General features: G+C 35.8%; 1 protein-coding gene across 2 annotated transcripts in view; it reads left to right on the top strand.

The window, feature by feature from the left end:
* Positions 1–4,927: 4,927 nt before the first annotated feature.
* Positions 4,928–14,680, top strand: part of tln2b (talin 2b) — a 169,127-nt gene continuing 159,374 nt past the window's right edge. Inside the window, exon 1 of one of the 2 annotated variants that reach the window (XM_051884143.1) lies at positions 4,928–5,058. The gene's annotated coding sequence lies outside the window, so the exon portion shown is untranslated. Of the gene's footprint in view, positions 5,059–5,150; positions 5,289–14,680 lie in introns of those variants that run through there. The other variant, XM_051884144.1, reaches the window with a different exon arrangement.

Below are 14,680 nucleotides of genomic sequence, written 5' to 3' on the forward strand. Positions count from 1 at the left end.
TCACTTAATATTCTTAATATTCACACATCTCTGTAATATCTTATGTCTAATTAATGTCTAATTCCAGTCTAATATTAATAGTCTAATTCCAACAGACACTTCCTGACTATTTACTTTGATAAAAATGTGTGCAGAGTAGCCTCTGGTTATGTACCTTCGCATAGGTTATTTAGAGTATCTCACACACTGCAGCTGTCTACGACGTCATGCTTGATATTTATGTCTTTGTTTACTGTTAGCTCATGGTCAAAGTTCAAGGGGGTACTGCAGTAACCTTAGAGAATCATAGATGCGGGCAGACGTAATGATCCTAGAGTGTAGTGATGCCTTTTTTGATGGTTTCTAAGAACTGTTGTGATCACATTGAGTAATATTTAAGGCCTTAACAGCAGGAAAGGCTTACTCTAATGTTTGAAAAGCATGAAGTAAACAAGTGCTTCAGTGTTGATAAAACTTTTTAAATAGCACTTAGAAGTCATTTAGAGATTATGAACAGCTGTACAGGAAATAATTGCAATATAAAGAGGATTGTGTGATATATACTGCCTCAGAAGTCACCCCATGCTGATTCCAGACTAGTTTTGAGGCTTTTCTTAAAAGTAGTACACTTGAATTGAGTGCATAAAAAGGCACCAAAGGGCAACTTTAAACGAATTTAACTAATCAATTTCCTAATGATTCCATTTCATTGTGTCAGCAAAAGACTAGTGTTAATCTTCGTGGTAAAATGATTTTAGTTTAGAGTTTTGCAGTTAAAAAAAAAAAAAAGAGGAACAAAAAAATAAGGTCCCACTTTATATTAAGTGTCTTTAAAGGGTTAGTTCACCCAAAAATGAAAATTTCTGTCATTAATTATTCACCCTCATGTCGTTCTAAACCTGTAATACTTTCGTTCATCTTCAGAACACAAATTAACACATTTTTGATGAAATCTGAGCGCTTTCTGTCCCTCCATTGACAGCTACGCAACTGACACTTTGATGCTTCAAAAAGTTCATGAAGAGATCGTAAAACTAATCCATATGAAAAATAAAACTTTTTAAATAGCACTTAGAAGTCATTTAGAGATTATGAACAGCTGTACAGGACATAATTGCAATATAAAGAGGATTGTGTGATATATACTGCCTCAGAAGTCACCCCATGCTGATTCCAGACTAGTTTTGAGGCTTTTCTTAAAAGTAGTACACTTGAATCGAGTGAAGACAGCACTGCATTTGCATAAAAAGGCACCAAAGGGCAACTTTAAACGAATTTAACTAACCAATTTCCTAATGATTCTATTTCATTGTGTCAGCAAAAGACTAGTTTTAATCTTCGTGGTAAAATGATTTTAGTTTAGAGTTTTGCAGTTTTTAAAAAAAAAGAGGAACAAAAAAATAAGGTCCCACTTTATATTAAGTGTCTTTATAGGGTTAGTTCACCCAAAAATGAAAATTTCTGTCATTAATTATTCACCCTCATGTCGTTCTAAACCTGTAAGACTTTCGTTCATCTTCAGAACACAAATTAAGACATTTTTGATGAAATCTGAGCGCTTTCTGTCCCTCCATTGACAGCTACGCAACTGACACTTTGATGCTTCAAAAAGTTCATAAAGAGATCGTAAAACTAATCCATATGAATTGAGCGGTTTAGTCCAAATTTTCTGAAGAGATACAATCTCTTTATATGATAAACAGATTGAATTTAGGCTTTTATTCATATAAACATCCATCAACTCACACATCAGTTGTGGTAAACAGAAGCTCAAGCATGTTTGCTCAACGTGCGAGAACCAATAAGGTTCATTCTCATGTTACGCAGCACGTTTGAGCTTCTGTAAGAGGTTTGTTCTCGCGCATCAAGCAGGTTCAGTTGAGCTTCTTTTCATGTTCACTGATCAATATTTATATGTGAATAAAAGCCTAAATTAAATCTTTTCATCATATAAAGCGATCAAGTCTCTTCAGAAAATCAATTCATATTGATTAGTTTTACGATCTCTTTATGAACTTTTTGAAGCATCAAAGTGGTCAGTTGCGTAGCTGTCAATGGAGGGACAGAAATCTCTCAGATTTTATCAAAAAGATCTTCATTTGTGTTCTGAAGATGAACGAAAGTCTTACGGGTTTGGAACGACATGAGGGTAAGTAATTAATGACAGAATTTTCATTTTTGGGTGAACTAACCCTTTAACTACTATGAACTAACATTTAAATTCATCATTTGATACAATGCACGTATTGTGTACACACATTATTACATAGTACTTATATTTGCATGTAATTACAGCTGTAATTAATTTAGGTAAATACATCTATAATTACACTGTTGACCTTCCCTTACCCCTTAACACGCCGTTAATGCCACTAAACCTGTTCCTAACCCTACCCGTATCTCATCTCAATAGCAGCAACAGTGTTTTAGAATACAACATCAACACAATAAGTACATTGTAGCTAACAATTATTATTTTTTATAACCTAATATAAAGTGTGACCAAATAAATAAATAAATAAAGTGTGTCCTTGTAATCCGTTTACGTTGTAATACCCATGTTATTATACAATCTGTATATTCTATCCCCTAAACCTACCCATCACAGAAAACTTTCTGCATATTTACATTTTCCAAAAATATCATTCTGTATGATTTACATTTTGTCCTCATAACGTAGGGTTTACCAGGACCACACACACAAACCCTCACCCTCATTCACAGTTCCTCCTGTTTTTCTTCTTCCAAACAGGTCCCTTCCCTGTGAGCAGCATCTGGTTTTAATGATTATCATGGGTCACCATGTAATGAGCATCATGTGTTTTAGGGTCACCTTTAAATGCGGCCTCAGAATACCGTCCTGAGAACTGTTTAACTATACTGCTTCAAAAACAACCCATAACCCATTAAAGGAAAAGAGGGCCTCTAACCGTAAATTTATAAAGCACTGAAAACAGGACAGGGATTGAAACCTGCAGTTTTTAGTGTAACCACTAGAGGACAGCATCCTGTCAGTTATGGGGACTAAAGCTTTTCCGTCAAATGACTCTTCGAGGTCAAAGGGGCATGAGGATAAGCTGGCTGTGCTGATGACTGCCTCTTTATTTACATTTCCTTCGTTTTGGTTAATCCATAATATATTTTGCAACAGAAGTCAATATGGTTTTTTGTTCATGTGTATGGAAATAATATGTATATTTCAAGTATAGTGGTAGTGAAGTAAAAGTAAATGATATGCAATTTATATATGTATCATTTACTTTTACTTATATATATATATATATATAGCAACAGATGCAGGTTCATATGGGATGCTGGTTAGTTGATTTCTTGTTTTCCTTTGGTCCATCTGGGATAACTACGTGCACACCTTTTAGTTCTTTCTCCTTTTTTTTTTTGCTTTTGACAGTACATAACCTCTAATAATACATCTAATTTTCTGCTCTATTAGCCTCATTAGCTGTGCTTGCATATTCATCATGTACACAAGCAGCAGTTCAAGCTCCATCACCACGACAACACTATCAGTTACAGCCACGGATCCAGATGAGCTACAGTGTGCACACATACACAAAGACGAACAGAAACTAAATCATAGCTTATGTACGTCCATACGCTTCAGGAGAAATACTCAAAACATACTTCATAATGTCCCGGGCTGGTCATTGCAATAAAGGTCACTCTGTGTACAAGACAAACGGCAGACAGACGTCTGTGAAGTCTTTAGGGACCGGCCTATAAATGTTTGATGACAGCTCTCCCTGAGTATCACTAACATACGGAACCAGAGAATCTCTCTAAAAGAAACAGTTGACTTGTAGTCCATTTTTTTCCCTTTACATCTGAATTATACAACTAACATTGGGGGGGGGGGAATTACCACAAAGTATTATGCATTTGTGAGTACATTATCTCAGTCTGACACATTGTACATTGTATTGGCATATTTAGTCGCAGTAATAGTGACCTCATAAAAAAAAAAAAAAAAAAAAAGGACTATACCATGTCTGATATTTGACCATTCTGAGAATATTAGCAACTGCTGAAAACAGAAATGGAAATGTTCACATTATTTCCACAGTTCTAAAATGTACAGACAGTTTTTGTGTGTAAATATTATGTAAAAAAAAAAAAAAATTTGTGTACAGTACATCTAATTTGCAATCATTAAATTGTAATATATATTTTAGGTAATATATTTACACACATGACACATATTTTATTATATAAATTACATTATTATATATTTATTTTATTATTTTCTAATACATATGTACACACACACACACACACACATATATTATATAGTGTAGTTGTTTACACTATTTTATATATATATATATATATATATACACACACACACAATTACATTATTTTATTTTCTAATACATATGTATACACACATACATATATATACATACATATACTGTATATATATATATATATATATATATATATATATATATACATATATACACACACACACACACTGAATTTTACTGCCATTATATTGGCCATCTCTAGATATCAGAATCAAATACACATATATATATATATATATATATATATATATATATATATATATATATGTATATACTGTATTTACAGTATATACTGGCATTATATAGGCAATCTCTAGATATCAGAATCAAATACTATATATATAGTAGATAGATAGATAGATAGATAGATAGACACACGCACACACACACACACACACGTTTATATATTAGATATTTGGCAATAGTAATAGTATTCCAATTACTTCACTATGCACATTTAAAGGTCCAGGTTTAGAGATCAACTCAAGTTCCACGGGCAAACACACACACACAAATGAATGCATGTATGCCTTCAGTTGAATACCTGGGTGTGTAACACTGATAGTAGGCAACGAATCGCTCAATAATCGCACTTCAACTGAAGGACTTATCTCAACATCATATTGCCTCGATGGGGGACCCTAGTAACAAGAGGGGCGGGGCTTCGTGTTCCAGAGGCAGGACCGCAGTTCAGCTCGCGCTGCCTCTAAATCAACTCAATCATCTCTCGCGCACGAGAGCGCGTGCTGCCTTTTAGGTAAGAAATCGTGATTTTTCCCTTGTTCTTATTTGCAAATGAACCGTTTTGAGGCATCGCACGTGTAGTTCCTCTTTTGTTGGGAGTTCAAGCCGCTTTGGTGTTGATTTATGGTGGACATGTTATGATGGAGCCGAATGAATGGGCGGTGTTGAGTCTCGTGCGGCGTGATGTTTGAATTCTGGAATCTGTCAGTGAATTTGATGCCAGTGATATATTCCTCCTTGCATGTGAGTAGATTGACCGTGCATAAAGATTATCTATGAGAATTTTGCCTGTTGACATTTTTAAATGTACGTTGCTATTATTATAAATTCAAGGGTAATTTCAGCTGTTTTCGGAGCATGTAGAGTTGCTTGACACAGTTTTACCTTTTCTGGATATGTTTTAGTTAGTCGCGTTGATTTTAGGTAGCATGAAGTCCAACGGCGTATTGACATCGAGGAACGGGGTCGCGTAGCCTCCCTCTTTCAGATGATGGATGGATTTCTTTGGAAATGATGGCCTATTTACATGCAAGGTGCCAACGCAAGCTGTTTGCAAATTACTTAAATGTAGCGATGTGAACGAATCGTTTTTTATTCGGATCTTTTCAATGAACCGGCTCAACAAACTGGGCTGAACGAATCGGTCCGAGCGTCTCTCGACTCAATAACTCAGCTACTTATTAAACCGATAACCATGAATGAGTGAATTCAGAATAGAATACTTGCGCACTGTTCTTATGCCCATGTCTTTATATCACAGAAATATTAAGAGTAGTATGCTAGTATTCCGTTCCGTTCGAATTCAGCGCGTTAACTTCGAACATGACCGACTCGCAGTGATCCGGGTTAAAGGGTTAGTGTCGATTATCCCATGATTTACTCACCCTCAAGCCATCCTACTGTAGGTGTATATGACTATCTTCTTTCAGACGGAGATATATTTAAAAAATATACTGTCTCTTCCAAGCTTTTAATGGTAGTGAATGGGGGGCGAGATTTTGAAGAACCCAAAAATGCATCCATCCATCATAAAAATAATCCATACTGCTCCTCAGGTTAATAAAGACCTTCTGAAACGAAGCGATAGGTTTTTGTGAGAAAAATATCCATATTTAAAACTTTATAAATTAAAATAACTAGCTTCCGGCAGATGACCGTGCGCATACTGCGCAAGTCGACTTACGGCACAAGAGTAACCCCTGACGCAATGCATGACGTAGGATGTAAAGGTATCGTAAGCTTAGACACCTCACGCGTTTTAAACAAAGAGGGCTGTGCAACAAACTCAAGCTCCTCTTCTCTTATATCGAAATCCTCCGACATTTCTCTTAAAAAATTCTCATTTTAGACTTCTAATTCGTGACCGGTGTTTTGTTTTGCTCTATCCACTGCGCTTTCGCATTTGTCATTGCGTCATGCGTCGGGTCAGAGGTCACTCTTCTGTCGCAAATTGATGTCGGAATCTGCCGGAAGCTAGATATTATAGTTAATAAAGTTTTAAATATGGATATTTTTCTTACAAAAACCCATCACTTCACTTCATTCTGATGGTCACTTCAAGGCCATTATTAACCCCCTTGGAGCCATATGGATTATTTTTATGATGGATGCATGCATTTTTTTGGGCTTCAAACTTTTAATACAGTTTTTCTCTAAACTTCCTCTAAACCCCTGATCTAAATCATGGCAACAACAAACTGGACAAATGAAATGACAATAAATAACCTTATTAATTTGGCTTATGGCAGCCTTTTTTATTAAAAATAAATCCATTTAAGCTTTTTCATTATTACAACACCGCCAGCTGACCTCAGTGTCCTCAGAGTTATGCCATGTACTATGGTATAGTATGTATTTATTATGGCTTGTGCATATGTCAATTTTTTAGTAAAATAGGCCTACACCCTTCATATCTCATCAGCTTCAGACAGCCATGTTGAATACATAAATCATTGTGTCTGATCATTTTTGACATTGGCACTTGAGACTACATTTATGGTCAGTTTGGTACGGATTGGGGCAAAAACCTAGGAATAATTCCCAAATGTAGTTTTGTTTTTATCTGATATCCTTGGTGAAACGCGTCTCTTAAAGCTGTAAATTTGTATGTAGAACATGGCAATTTGTAGATTAATTTTACCTGCTGTTATATTAATTTGTCATATGAGCCCAATAGTTGCTTGATTGCAGAAACACTGTGACAAACGTTATGTTATGTCAGATCTCCCAGGAAAGCTATAAAGGTAACAAATCTATCACAAGATGATGCACTGGATCCTCAATACAAAATGCATTCATGCCTACAACATAATGTAGTCATATTTGCTTTAGCGTTACACATACATCTGTTTTTCAGCAAGCAATATAAAAAAAGAGACATGGTATTTGCACTTTATTTAAAGTCTTTAACGACAGTCTTCTCGACAGTTAATAGCCTGAAATGGATTATTGTCTTAGGTAATCACACATAAAGGAATATATGGACTGTGTGGAAGTCATATATCCATATATCCGGCATTTCAGGCTCTTTGAAGAAATCCATGTTTTCCTCTAGTGGAGTGCCACACCCCTTGGAATCCGTACTGTACTTCAAAGACATGTCAACTCGTGATGCATGGATGTTATGTTAGAGCAGTGCATATCGCTTTATAAGGGACTGGACTAGCAAGGATGAGCATATTGTTCTGTTTAGCAAAATTACCTTAATCTGGATCAATAGACCTGGATTTGATAATTTGGTGTGGTCAATACAGTTTAATGTAATCTGAATGATTGAAAGAGCATTTCATTTATTCATCACCACCGTCACTTGCACATGAGCAGTTGATTGAGGCAGGATGACGCATGCAGTGTGACTGTGACACATATAATATGCACTTTGACCTAGTTTTAACAATCTATTAACATCGTCAATCAATCATGCCCTTAGCGCTACCGGCTTAGTTGCTTTTAAAAACAACAACCGGATTTGTGTTGACCTGGAATACGTCATCTTTCAGATTTATTTTGCATAAATTGCTTTGCAATTTTTGAATCTGTGTCAGTGTCAGATGATACACTGAGGGAGGCCGCCATCACTACTGCAAGGAAAAGGAAATTAGCACTGCTGTTTGACAGGAAAAAGGGATGTTTCTGTATGCGCTGGACTTTGTCACAGTCATATGAGGTCAAGCTGGTGACCTCTTTGTATTATATTTTGTTCTTAAGAAGACATGAATTTTTATTATGGCGAAACCATTGGATGTCTGTTGCAGCAACACTCTAGCCAAAAGTAATTTTGACAGAGCATGAAATCCTAATGATGTTTACATACAGTGCAAGTTAGACATTTACGGTAACATAATATTCCACCAGTATCAGCACAGGGACTGTTCACCGTTTGTATCACTCCGCTTGTCTTTGCACGTTCTAGACAGGCAGCATTTCTCCTAGCGAACAGCAATGGTGGAGGAGAAAACCCATGAGAATTTTTGAAATACTACTGTTAATGTGTCACGCAACGTAGTTTTAAAGGATTAGTTCACTTTAAAATGAAAATGACCCCAATATTTACTCACCCCTAGGTGTATATGACTTTCTTCTTTCTGATGAACACAATCGGAGTTATATTAATAAATATCCTGACGCGTCCGAGCCTTATAATGGCAGTGAATGGGGGCAATGAGTTTGAAGCTCAAGAAAGTGCATCCATCCATCATAAACGTTCTCCACACGGCTCCGGGGGTTAATAAAGTCCTTCAGAAGTGAAGCGATGCGTTTGTGTCAATAAAATATCCATATTTAACAAGTTATAAAGTAAAATATCTAGCTTCCGCCAGACCACCCTCCGTATTCAACTTACGAAAAAAGCTTAACTGACGCGACATCAGTTACGTTTTCTTTGTAAGTAGATTACATGTAATCTGTTAGTACCCAGCACTGCTGGCTTTGAAGTCTCTGTAGTGGTTAAACATGATATATAATTCGTTTTGGTTGTATTTAACTGCCAATCTTTGGTCTCATGAATCTATTATTTGTTCCTAGGCAAATAGTTTTGACTGAATTGTTTGCTTGTCTATTTCCTATTGTACAAACTTCTTATACTTGTATAATGGCTATTATTGATCATTAAATTTGAACTTTGCACACCACTTTATGAGGCTAAATCGACAAGTAACGCTGAATCTGACGCTGCACTTCATAGAGATCAATGCATTGACCAGCGCTGACGCCTGTCATGTGAAATTCCCAACCCGATCTCACTGCAATTCGTACGTATTTTGCGAGGTGGCTAATTCGTACGAATTCGTACAACCTCACTCGAACAAATTCGTCAGTTTTTTGCTAAATCGTACGTATTTTATAAGTAGCCAAATTCGTATGAATTAGTACGAATGACCTACCCCTAACCCCGTCCCTAAACCTACCCGTCACTGGGGTTTAGACAAATCGTATGAATTCGTACGAGTGAGGTCGTATGAATTAGCCACCTCATAAAATTCATACAAATTGGTCATGAGATAGCGTTGGAAATTCCCTTAACCATTGAAAGGATGCTACAACAAAGATATCTCTTTCATCGACACACGGACATGGCAAACTGATTTATTATTTTTATGAATTTATGACTTGACCTAGAGAATGAAAGCTATACCAGATATAGGTAATCACACGCTCTCTCTTTCTCTCTTCCTCTTAACTGAAGCAGCCTATTCCTTCGCGGCTAGTTCTGAAGTGACGTTTTCAAATTAGTAATGGAGGCTTGGGCTCAACTTTTAAACTGTCAATTTGAGATTTTAATCTGTGGCGGAAGAAAGTAGTTCCTCACACAAGAGGGTTTTTAAAGACACTCCGTTGTTGTTTCTTATTTGTTTAAATACTTGCTCCATTGAACTGTTGTATAAAAGCAATATCATACAAGTAGCCGTGTGATATGTCTCTATATCACATTTTAACATTTCCATAATATTTAATAACACTATTCATTTAATTAGTTAACACAGTTAAATGTAATCTTTAGTAAATCTCAAAATGAATATCCATTTTTCATACAGTACATTATAATATTGTGATGACTATATGCAATTGTAGCTTTTAAAATCAAATTTTAAAAATTTCAGTTTTTCATGTTTTATTTTCACTTTATTATAAAAAGAATTTTCATGTATAGAATTTAAACATCAGCCATAACATAAAAGTAATTATCGGCTTATTATTATCAGCCATAGTTTTAATATCAATGCATCCATGATTAAAATTTTATCCAGGTGCATTATTTCTTTAAACTTTCTTTTGATCCCTCAAGTCTAATTTGGTTGCATCCTTCTGTTTCATGAAGTCTGACTGGTGAAAAGGCCTCTGGTACTCTGACTTGACTTGACACAATAGGAGGGATGTGTGTTTTTGTGATGAAAGGGCACGATGGGAATTAAAATGCATGATTAATGGACAGAGAGCTTGATGGTAAAGGTTATTGCTCATTATGTGTATTGATTATGTTCTGCTTCGTTTTTTCAGCTGGGTGATTTAAAGATGTAGTGAGCAATCGTACCTTAATAAAAACAAGTTTCCCATGATCTCAAAATTGGTCATATGGCCACTTTTGAACATGCGATTGTGTATCTAGTATAAGCTGGTCAATTTGCCATGTTAAGTATGAAATCATGTTTAAAAATTGTTTCCATATCATCAGAAGAGAGAAAATACAGATAACACCTGCTTTCCTCTGGTTGTATATCCCATATGTGAGGTTATAATTAGCTCTCCCTCTAATGTCACAATCTGGGATGCGGGTATTTGCTTGCCAACTACATCAGATAAAATGTACGACACCAGTGACGCCACACGCAGAGGACGAAACAAGAATAAAATGGAGAGGAATTGGAATGAACAGTCAGCTGAAAATATAAATTCATGCCAGGTTTGGCTTTGACTCTTAAATGATCCAAGAAGCAAATTAAGAGAAATATTTAAGACGCTGCAATTTCTGTACAAGAGTATCTCATGAAAGTTGGCTAATTGACTAGTAGTCCAACAACTGACTACTCGAATATAGTGAGGTTGAGTAATTAATATAGATTTTTTTGCGTTTAATTTTTAGTATGGAAATTTTTAGCAGATTTAATTAGCATTGCTTTTTCATTTAGACCGTTTACATGGTAAAACGCTTAGAAACATTGCGCCTTTAAGTGTGTCCCCTTTAAACATTGCTACTACGGCCATACGCACATTCCGGTTGCTACTCAGTGTCACTGTTTTTGTTGCCGTTGTTGTATCGCAATGAACGTTCTCAAGTTAAAGGATTAGTTCACTTTAAAATAAAAATTACCCCAAGATTTACTCACCCTCAAGCCATCCTAGGTGTATATGACTTTCTTCTTTCTGATGAACACAATTGGAGTTATATTAATAAATATCCTGATGCATCCAAGCTTTATAGTGGCAGTGAACGGGACCAACGAGTATGAAGCTCAAGAAAGTACATCCATCCATCATAAAGGCCTTCTGTAGCGAAGCCGTGCATTTGTGTAAGAAAAATATCCATATTTAACAAGTTATAAAGTAAAATATCTAGCTTCTGCCAGACCACTTTCGTCACGTCAGTTACGTTTTTTTCGTAACTTGAATACGGAAGTTGTAGGTCCTAGCGTAAGCATTTTGAGGTGGTACACTTTCTTCGTAAGTTGAATACAGAAGGCGGTCTGGTGGAAGCTAGATATTTTACTTTATAACTTGTTGAATATGGATATTTTTCTTACACAAATGCATCGCTTCACTTCAGAAGGCCTTTATTAACCCCCCCAGAGCCGTGTGGAGTATGTTTATGATGGATGGATGCACTTTCTTGAGCTTCAAACTCGTTGGCCCCGTTCACTGCCATTAGAAAGCTTGGACGCATCAGGATATTTATTAATATAACTCCGATTGTGTTCATCAGAAAGAAGAAAGTCATATACACCTAGGAAGGCTTGAGGGTGAGTAAAGCTTGGGGTAATTTTCATTTTAAAGTGAACTAATCCTTTAAAACCAGTCTAACAATAAAAACACATCTCGAGACACCTTCATTCTGTTTCAAACCGTTGCGCTCCAGCTGTTTTTGAATGCAAGAAAGCATCTTATGTAAACATACCCATGTGTGTCCAATCAGGGTGAAACCAGCATAATTATGCAAAACAAGCCACCAACTAGTCGATTTTGAAACTATCTTGTTTTTCGCAATCCTAGTATCAGGATTCCTCACATTTCTTACTGTGTTGGAAAAGAGCAAGCTCAAAGCAGCTGTATTTTGCTTATTGCCAATTATGTCATCCTTCTGGTGACCTTGCGCTTTTAAATTATAAGCAATTAAGTGACGAGAGCTTTCTGAATGTTAAAAGTGATGTTTGATTCATGTAGTGGTTTTATTCAAGATCAGGAACTCAGAGAACTGTTGCGTTAATGCTTAGTCCTAGCATTTCCTCTTAATCTGACTAACGAATTCTGTGACGCCCCATCAATAATGTATTGATCGATTGAGATAGAGTACTCTGAAAGCAGCACTTTCAAGACGCTGTAAAAACCAGCAACCAACTTCATTCTATATACTCTTCTGAAGCTTGTATGAGGTAATATGATCGGGTAATTAATGTGAGTCATATCAGCTTTCCTCTTGTACATTCCCACTATGTATTTTCACAGAGAGGGTGTAATTAAAATCATGCCTTCTGAATGTGTTTTCTTTTTTGCGCATTGACTTGGATCAAAGGCCTGCTATTAAGGAGGTCATTATCAAATGGCTTTGGATTACATTAGGCTGTTATGTCTTGAATTATTTAGTGTAAGGATGTCCTCTAAAATTAGTAAAAAGGCAAGAAGTCATTGTTTGACTGTTGTGGATGGTTGGCTAATCTGATACACATTTTAAGCTTGACATAATACTCTTAAATAGGCCTGCAGGCCTTAGTACTTGGACATTAGCAAGGTGCTAATAATGTCATGTTGATCCTAGGTTATGCCATATGGTAAAGGATATAGTGGATTAGTCTAGGATAAAAATCAATAATTTATTTATAGTTATTGGTATGGTTCATCCAAAAATGGACAATTCTGTCAGCAGATAGTCTTTTGCTATTTTACTATTATATGGCAGTTCATAATGCCATATAATAATGCCAATCATTTTATGGTGTTTTTTTTGTCCTTTATGGAGCTTGAAAGCCTCTGGTCCTAGTTTATTTTTATATGGAAAAGAGCAACTTGAACATTATGCAAAATATCTCCTTTTGTGTTCCATAGAATTATAATTTTTTTGTGTGAATTATTCTGTTAAATCCATTGTAACTACCAAATACTCAAGAAGAGAATTCCAAAATTCCCACTTAAGTATTCCATAGGATCCTGAAGCTCTTAGGCACATTGGAAAAATTGTGGTAGACCAATATAGTTGGCAGCCAAGCTGAACATTTTTAAAATGGATTCTGTGGGGTGACGTCTGAGGCTCTTGATTATAATCTTTATTGCATATGGTTCATTAGGCTAATTGAATAAAATTTATTCACTTCACTTATGGAATTGATTCTGAGTAATTAGTTCAAATCCTAACAGGCTGTGGTTGATTTGCTTGGTTTACCATCAGTTTAGTTTGATGTGTTTTGGTTTGGTAAATTAATTTTTTCTACCATTATTGACAGCTCTTACAAAATACTTCATAAACGGTTCTGAATTGAGCCGTACTTATCTGATAAAGCTTTGTGTTTTCTTCACAGCATACCTTATTATAAATACAATAGATGGAGGAATAAAGTTTCTAAGTTAGTCTAACTGGGTAATGATCGCCCAATTTAGTGTTATTCATTGTAATAGCTGGTAACTTCCCTTTAACACGATTCAAGAGCTCTAAACGATAAGCTGTCTTGTATTAACTAGCCTGACTCTCACTTTCCCTCTGCAAATCAATTAGCAAGTGCTTTCCCTCTTTTTGTTGTTGCAGTTGTTTCATCTCCAAGAATAACAGGCCTGCTTGGAATTCCTCAGGAAATGTTTAGTCGATGGACCAGGAGACAAAAGGGTTCATGGCTCATTGTCAGTGTAGAGAATCAGTGTGGAGATTGTCCTCAAATGAGCATGAATATGTGGGTGTTTTTATGGCTGTACTGTTTAGTTTTAGTTAAACCTTTGGGCTTTCCATCCCATTGGTATGCTAGGTAACTTCATCCTAGCGTAGATTCTTGATTACTTGTCTGATGAATTTCCACCCCCCAAGTCCACAGGGTACCTTTTATAACAGAAGCCTTCAAGAGACAATTTACCCAAAAAATGAAATTTCTATCATTTACTCAGCCTCATTTTGTTAAAAAGTTCAAGTTAAAAAAGTTAAATCTTTTGTTGTATGACTTACTTTCTTCTGTGGGGAAAAACAGTATTGTTTTGGACTAATTGACTTGCATTTTATGAACAAAAACATTTGAAGCATTCTGCGAAATATAATCTTTTACGCTCCAGAGAAGAAAGAAAATCATTCAGGTTTGTTTGTGGGTGAACTCTCTCTTTAAAGACAACAGAAAATCAAAATTTACCTAACTTTAACAACTTTTATGGTGACATAATCAAGAACTTGTGGGTGGGAATAACAATATTATTCAATAATATCATAGCCTAATTTTCACAATCCTGTCAAA

Source organism: Ctenopharyngodon idella, chromosome 24 (assembly GCF_019924925.1).
Source record: "Ctenopharyngodon idella isolate HZGC_01 chromosome 24, HZGC01, whole genome shotgun sequence".
NCBI lineage: Eukaryota > Metazoa > Chordata > Actinopteri > Cypriniformes > Xenocyprididae > Ctenopharyngodon > Ctenopharyngodon idella.